This window comes from Triticum aestivum, chromosome 6D (assembly GCF_018294505.1).
Source record: "Triticum aestivum cultivar Chinese Spring chromosome 6D, IWGSC CS RefSeq v2.1, whole genome shotgun sequence".
Classification (NCBI taxonomy): domain Eukaryota; kingdom Viridiplantae; phylum Streptophyta; class Magnoliopsida; order Poales; family Poaceae; genus Triticum; species Triticum aestivum.
The window spans coordinates 41,456,396-41,464,839 of NC_057811.1; the positions used below are offsets into that span (position 1 = coordinate 41,456,396).

Genomic DNA, 8,444 nt, shown 5'->3' on the forward strand with positions numbered 1-8,444 from the left:
GGCGGAGGAGAAGGACTACGACGCGCGGGAGCAGCCGGAGCGGCGGCGGGTCTCTTCCGCCCTTGCTGACGAGGCAGAGAAGGAGGAGGCTGGCTGCTCTGGCACGCCGGCGCAGGCGGAGAAGGAGGCGGAGTGCCGCCACGCGCCGGAGAAGGAGGCTGAGTGCCCTGATCACTCGCCGGAGGAGGAGGCGGAGGAAGAGGCGGAGTGCCGCCACGCGCCGGAGAAGGAGGCTGAGTGCCCTGATCACTCGCCGGAGGAGGAGGAGGAGGCGGAGTGCCCTTACTCGCCGGAGGCGTCCAGTTCGGAAGGTTGATGAGCTCCTTCCGCCATAGGCATGGAGTCTTCAGAGCAGAACCCAGCCGAGTCTCCCCTTCACCGGTAGGGTGGTCAAGCCGGAGGTCCTCAAATCCCTCCGTTATTTCATCCACCATCACCCTAGCATATCCTTCTGGAATCGGCCGGCAGTGGTAGGTTGCGCCGGGTTCAGGAGGTAAAACAGAGCCAACAGCCGCCTTGACTTTGAAGTTCTGCCATTGCGTCATAAGGTGGCAATGTTGAGACTCCGTGATAGCATCCACGGGGTAGCTAGAAGGAGCCGTCAAGACATGCTCCGGCTGAAGCAGCTCGGTGGAAGCCACGCTGCTTCTCCGCTGAGATGGCGGGGTAGCTTCGGGGGTAGTTTCGGCATGTCGATTGGCGTCTCGTCCCTCTAGCGCTTGAACCCTTTCGTGCAGCTTCTGAATTTGGGTCTGCTCCACTTTTTTGCTCCTCTCCTGGCTTTTGTAACCGCCTGCGTTCGGAAAACCAGCCTTCCACGGAACGGAGCCTGGCGTGCCTCGTGTCCGTCCAGGGTGCTCAGGATTCCCGAGGGCCATTGTGAGCTCGTTGTTCTCTCTGTCTGGAACGAACGTCCCTTGCTGCGCTGCATCGATATAGTGTTGAAGCCTCTTGACTGGTATTCTCAAAAGCTCGTCCATCCAACCACACCTTCCTGATACAGGGTCCAATTTTCCGCCAGCCCCGAAGAACCAAGTCCGGCAACGGTCTGGCCAGTTCATTGTCTCTGGTTTGATCCCTTTATGAAGCAGATCATTCTCAGCCTTGGCCCACTTAGGCCGGGCTTTGAGGTAGCCACCTGACCCCGTGCGATGGTGAAGCTTCTTCTTCGCAGCATTCTTCTTGTTTGTCGCTGACATCTTCTTACTCTTCTCCGATGTCTTGTGGGCCACAAATGCGGGCAAGTGATCTCTGATCTTCTCATACCGGCCGATGAATTCTGGTGTCTCTTCTTTGTTGACAAACGTTTTCAGCTCATTCTTCCACCTCCTGAATAGGTCTGCCATCTTAAGAGCATGAGACTTGATTACACTACAAGTATTCCGGTCTATTGCAACAAAATTTATTGCTACAACTATCTTTTGTTGCAATAGAACACAATATTACCACAAATTCCCTGGTTGTGGTAATAGGATACACATACTGCCACAACTGAGTCTGCTCGCGATAAATACTCATTTTGTTGCAATAGAGGCCCCGTATTGCAACAAACTACATCATCGTTGCAACATGGTAGTGATATTTCAACAAACAAATTATGTTGCGCGAGACAATCGTTTTGTTGTAATAGAGACTAGGTATTTCAACAAAATATCTATTCGTGGTAATATTCCAAAAGATATTCTGACATCTGTGAGATGTTGCGTTAGTTACAAATATCGTTGCAAAAACTTGGCTACCTATTGCAACAAAATATGTATTGGTCGCAATATCATACATTTAAAAAAATGGAAAATATGGACAGTGTTTTATATAGGATGTAAATTTTTTAAATATACATTGAATTTTTTTGTAATATACACCGAACAATTTTTAAAAACATATTGAACATTTTGGTGATATTGGCTGAACAATTTTTTTAAATACACCATGAATATTTTGTTGTATATGTTGAACAATTTTTTAATATATGATGAACAAGTTTCACATACAAGGTGAACAATTTCTTAATATACGATGATCATTTTGTAATACACGATGAATATTTTTATAATGTATGGCGAACCTTTTCATAATATCAGGTGAATATTTTCTTAATATACGATGAACATATTTTTAATACATGGTGAACCTTTCATATACTACAAAAAGGAAAACAGAGAAAAGAAGTAGGTAAAAAGGAAAATAGAGAAAATAAACCACAAAAAAATGAATAGAATGAAATAAGCAATAAGAAAAAGAGAAAGAACAAAGAAATCAAGAAAAGAATAAACGGATTGGCTAAGTCACATCTAGATGATATATAGTTATCTCACATCTAAGTTCATAACCACAGGATCAAACTTGCTATAAGATTTTTGTGCAGATAAATAACGTGTCGATCTTGTTTGATGTGTGTCTCCCGAGTCTGGGCTTTTTTTGTTCACTTGTCCGTTCAAGGGATACCCTGGTGTCTCGGCCTGGGCCTTTTTATTGTGGGCTTTTGTTTGTTTGGCGGCCGGCTGCGATTTTCATTTCCTTTTCAAGTCTGTGCTATGACTGACTTCAAGTTTTTCTTATTTTTGCACACTCTCATTCGACACCCTGTATTTTTTTTATTTTTTCTGTTTCATTATTTTTTAAATTATGAACTATTTAAATTCATGGTTTTTTTATATTTTCCTATTTTACCATTTTTTCTTTTCTCTTTTCCTTTCTTTCCTCATTATTTATTTGTTTTAAATTCACGAGCTTTTTTCACTCTCTTATCTTTTAACTTTAAATGTTGTGCAAATGTTTATTGCGGGTTCTTTTTGTCGCGCGCGTCCTCTGTCTGATGTCTATTTGTCGGCTTGTTCGCTCGCTCATCGTTTGTTGGACTGTTTTTGGCGGCGTGATCCAGGAGTCCCGTTTTGGATTGGTTTTGCCAATTCTCATATAGCTGAGAGTTGAAAATGTCATCTAACTCGTATACTGTTAGATACACGTGTTTCTGAGTCATGCTCGTTATTTGCAAAAAAAGAGTCATGCTCATGTGTCGCTGTGTCATGTTCTCTGTTCGTCCCTCGTGAAGAATTGATATATGACTTTTTAGTGGGCTATTTCTACTGTGTATTGAGTTTATTTTGTGGGCTATAATTTTTTTGTGGAGGGCACGTGTATTTTTATTCCCAATTTTTTATTTTGTTTTTGTTTCCACTGTGTAGTTAGAGAAGAGTGTAACTAGTTTTTTTTATTTTCAGATTTGTTAAATTGTAGTGATGTCTCGTCTGCTTGTGTATTGCGAAAACACACGGAATTATTTCTTGGAGAAGCAAGATTCGATCCCAGCCTGCCCACATCTGTAGCCGGCAGAATAACAACTACGCCAACTCTTTTCGTTGTTCATTTTTTAGAAAACATGGTAATTGACAGTTCTTCTGGTATTATCATGTAGGATATATACCCAGTTTATTATGTGTGTTATTTTCTGATAAAAAATAATACACACTAAAAAAATTGAACTTGAGGAAACTTCAAATATTTTAAAATGTTCGTAAAAATGGAAAATGTTCATCGGTTTTGTAAAAAGTTCATTGATTTTGAAAAAAGCTGGATTTAGCGAAAAAGTTCATAAATTTGAAAAGAAATCATCAATTCTACAAAAAATCATGGATTTGAAAATTCATTGATTTCAAAAAACTAAAAGTTCATGAATTTAAGAAATTATTCACAAATTATATGAAAAAACTTTGCACGAATTTTAAAAACTTCATTGAATTAGAGAAAAGTTCACGTAATTTTGAGGAAAAATTTCACGGCTTTGAAAAAAGTTCATTGATTTCGAAAAAAGTTCATCAATTTTAAAAAACATTCTGAAAGTTGGAAAAAGTTAATCGATTTTTTTAAGAAGTTCATCAAATTTGATAAAAGTTCATCGATTTTTTTAAACAAAGCATATCAATTTTGAAAAAAATGAGCAATTTCAAAGAAAGTTCATTGATTTTGGGAAAAGTTCATCGAATTTTCAAAAAAGTTCATCAATTTTAAAAAATATTTTCAAACTTGGAAAAAGTTCACGGATTTTGAAAAAGTTCATAAAAACGTTATCTATTTCTGAAAAAAGGTTATTAATTTTAAGAAAATCAGCAATTTCAAAGAAAGTTGATTGATTTTGGAAAAAAGTTCATCGAATTTCAAAAAAAGTTCATCAATTGTAAAAAACATTATCATACTTGGAAAATTTTCATTGATTTTTCAAAAAAGTTCATCAAATTTGTAAAACTTCGTCGATTTTTAAAAACAAATTCATCAATTTTTTATAAAAGTTCATCAAATCTGAATCAAAAAATGTTGACGCATTTAGCAAAAGAAAAGGAAAACGAAAACTAACACAACCCATTCCAATATGAGGTTTCTGTCAATGTGTGTAGCACACACCACCTCCATTACCCTCGCCGGCTCGGTGCCTCGTCTGTTGTTCTTGTGTCGACTGCGTAGTCTCCCCGCCATGACAACCGTCATGTACGATTGCCAACGACGAGGACATCTATCTCGGTCAGTCAGCGAAATAACCTTTTTATGAACAAATTTTAGTAATATTAGTTTTAGCACCAGATATATTCCATATTGATTCGATTTTTCCTAATTTATTTCATTATTCTAAATGTTCCCTTAAAAATTACTTTCTAAAATAATAATTAAGCATGTACTCTGCTCTATGGAAATAATGTTTAACATTTCCGCTAAAGCCCTCAGTCTCCCTCTAATTTTTTTGAATTTCCCACCAAATAATTTGGTCGTGTCTTGCGCCAAAAAAATCTTAACCTCCCCGCTAAACACCCCTCATAAGTGCTCCCGATTATTTCTCTTCACCATATCGTCAAGATTGGATCTGAGCTCTCTCGTTCTGCTTCCTCCCTCCTCACGGCGTCATGACGGCGTCGACACCGCGGATCACAACGGAGTCCATCGAACATACAGTCTACCAGGTTTTTCCTTTGTCCCAAAAATCCTCCTCCTCGTAGATGTGCAGCGCAGCGCCCCCTTTCCATCGTAGAACTACCACGACGCCGGCCGCCGTGCAGCACTCCTTGGTCTCGCCTCCGGCATGGCCGCCGGGATGCAATAGCCCGCCTCGCCTTCGTACTACAACAACCCCCGAGATGCAACATGCTCCCTCGCCGGCGGCGGCGGCGGCGCACACGCCGAGCTGGGAGACGGTCGACCTGCTGTCGTCGATGCCGTCCACGGCCTCGGCCACGACGACCACAGCCATGACCGGCGGCCGCGACCACAACCACGACTCCAGTATTTCTGTATTTTGGAGTGTTATGCGTAGTCTGATGGTGCCTAGTCTATTGGTGGAAGTGTGTGTGCTAGTACTATTCCGGAATGTGCCTGTGTTGTTCTTACCAAGTTTTCTGAAGCATACCACATTCAGGCTAGACTGAAGCATACTGCCACATTCAGCTTATTTAACCATGGTAGTAGACTACTAGTAGTTTGCTTACCACATTCAGGCTAGATTACTGCATCTGGATGCATTGGGAGTAGCCTTGTCAGGATGGGCTCTAGTTGGTGTGTCATGTCTATGCTTCACAGCTCCAGTATAGACTTGATTATATGTGCTCTGCTTTGATCTTTAACGCCTAGCTTTTAATTTCTAAATCAAAATCATAGACATATGCTATGCTAAAAGACTTCTGTTTTCCACGCTCCTGTTCTGCACGGTATAACACAATTTGATTTCATTTAATCTTTTAAGCCTTTCTGCAAGGTACACAACATGCTCGCTACAGAGGAAAGAGATGATGCACATTACTCCTTTCTGCAAGGTACACAACATCCTTAAATCTTAATCACTTATCTAAATGGTGCAAATTGATAATGCTAAGTCCCTTAATTGTTTTTGTGTTCAGTAAAAAAAGGATATGTTCTCATAACAAGGATGGAAAGTATAACAGCTTACAAAAACCAATATGGACAACACAGATCTGGTAAAAAGTTTATGACATTTAAGCTACCTCTAACATTTGCTATAATACGGAAAATCCTGGATCGCTTAATCTTCAAAACTGTTAATTCTTTTACAGGAACTCAAGAACAACCTGGTACTAGCTGCTAATGACATGTGTGCACTGGACGAATGGCCATCCCATGCTCGCCGCAACCGTGCACAACTATAGAATGGTACTTTTTTTGTTTATATTTGTGTCCTTGTTTCTTACAATGTAATACTGATTACTGCAATAATTCTTGTATGGTTTGGGTTGTAGAAAGTGATGGAAAAAGAAGAAAGGGCGAGGTGTACTTTTTGTATTTAGGACAAAGCATTTAAAGAGGTTCGAAACAAAGAAAATGAAACTGAAGGTCCAGTTTCCAGTGAACATAGAAGCAATATTTTCCAGACCGCATAGAAAGACACTCCGCAATGCAACTCATCATAGCCTCATGGGTATGGATACATGGCCAAACCACCAAGTGGTTCCGAAAAGGATTAAATCACAATTTGAAGAGTAAGCACGTGCTACAACAGAGATCCAAAAGATAAACTTTGAGCTCAGCCATCAGGTCACCAAATTACAAGATCAATTACAAGCTGAACGTGAAAGCACACAAGAGAGGATTAACTTGGAGCGTGCTGAGAGAAAACCTTGAGGAGAGGTTAAAAGAAGAGCGTGCTGAAACGGAAAGATTGTTGGAAGAGGAGCGAAGATCAACACTGGAATTTGAGAAAAACATGATGGCAAAGTGTGCACAGTTGTCCCAACAGACGCAAACACATCAGGTAATTAGTCATATGCTTGCAAATTTGTAAGATTTATTTTGCTTGCTTGCATTGCTAAAAGTGCACTTCTATTTGCAGATGAATAAGAAAAGGACTGGCAAAGAAAATAGTAATCCAAACTTGCAAAATACTCTTTTACAGACCGCTAGTACTACTGGGACTCTAGGTACAAGGCACAATGTAATTGCTCCCAATACGCTCATACAAGCTGCAACAATTCGAATGTTTCGAGCAATGGTAAGTCACAAGCTTGGTTTGTCTTCATGTTGAACTTTATTTGATACGCAAATAGCATTCATAATGTGCAATTGTCAACTTGCTTGCATTACTGTATTTTTGTTGTTGTTGAAGCACATAAAGTAGGGAAGCTAGAAATAGAACAGTTTTCGGAGAAGTTTAGATGTTTTATTAATTTAGGTAATTATTCTTGTGTTTGAACTACAAATTCTTTTGTGAAATTATCCAATTCTTTTTTCATTGCACCTGATTGTTAATGGAGTGGTACATCAGGTACAAGCATTTGCTTGCTAGTTGTTGTAGTCATAACAATTGGGCAGAAAGGTACTATGCATGTATGAACATAGTAATTATACAATTGTCATGACAGTGGTTATATCTTTATGCTAATTAGTCGTTGTGTTGTTTCTTTCTTTTCTTGACTAATTATTTTCTATTTTCAATTAACTTGAGCTAACTAAAATTTTGATTTCTTCATTGCAGGATCCAAAGATTTAAGTAGAATGGACTCTAGACCACGGACAATTTACTCTTCGCTCTTAATTAGGTTGGCACATTCAGTATGTTGAATGCGTGCTAAATTATATTTCAGTTTCATTTGATGGATATTGGCTATGCAAATATTGACATTGTATGAATGTACATCATATATGTATTATCTGAATCATGTAATTGAATGCATGTATGTTTTTTTCTGGTTGCAATAGGCTATTGCCACAACCTATTTTTGGTTGGAACATGGTGGCACAATGAAGAATGTTGCGTTGCATCAAATCTTAGTTGCCATGCCGACCTATTTTGTTGCACTAGGTTGTTGCGATGCTACACTTTATATTATCGCAATAACTTACCACTACAAACAGACAGTCCATTGAGATAACTACTTGTCGCCACCAATTCAGTTTTGTTGGAATAGTCCTTTCGCCATGAAAAGTCTGTATTGTCGCAACAGCCTTTCACCACAAATGTCTTTCTGTTATGACAACTATTTATCACCACCAAAATGATTATGCTGTAATTTATCACCACCAAAATGATCATGCTGTAATTTTAGTATTACCACGTCCGGAGAGACGTTGCCTTACATCACTAGGGCATTGCCACAATTGACTATTACCACGGATGAACATGCGCCACGAGAAAAGAGTTGTTGGCATAGGTTATTGCCACAAATCCCGGCACGATTTGGCACTTGTTGCATTAAGCTATCGCCACAAACCAAATTGTGGCATAAAATGCGAGCTGCCACGAGGGAGAATGTGGCAACTTGTCGCATGGTTGTTGCAATAGCACGCTTTCTTGCCACGTTTCTTTTTTTGTGGCAATAACCTATTACCATGTGTCCTGTCGCAATGGTTGGCAACGAACATCATGTTGTGGCAATTGGTACCTATTGCGACAATTGGGCACTTATTGCGATGAATGATTTTGTTGCAATAGACTCGGATCCTTGTAGTGT

General features: G+C 39.7%; 1 long non-coding RNA gene across 1 annotated transcript; it reads left to right on the forward strand.

The window, feature by feature from the left end:
- Window positions 1–5,725: 5,725 nt before the first annotated feature.
- LOC123140981 (uncharacterized) lies at window positions 5,726–7,675 on the forward strand. The gene is made up of 6 exons (XR_006470122.1): window positions 5,726–5,737; window positions 5,880–5,957; window positions 6,054–6,150; window positions 6,237–6,748; window positions 6,827–6,985; window positions 7,469–7,675. It is a non-coding gene; the product is annotated as an uncharacterized lncRNA (long non-coding RNA).
- The last annotated feature ends 769 nt before the right edge of the window (window positions 7,676–8,444 follow it).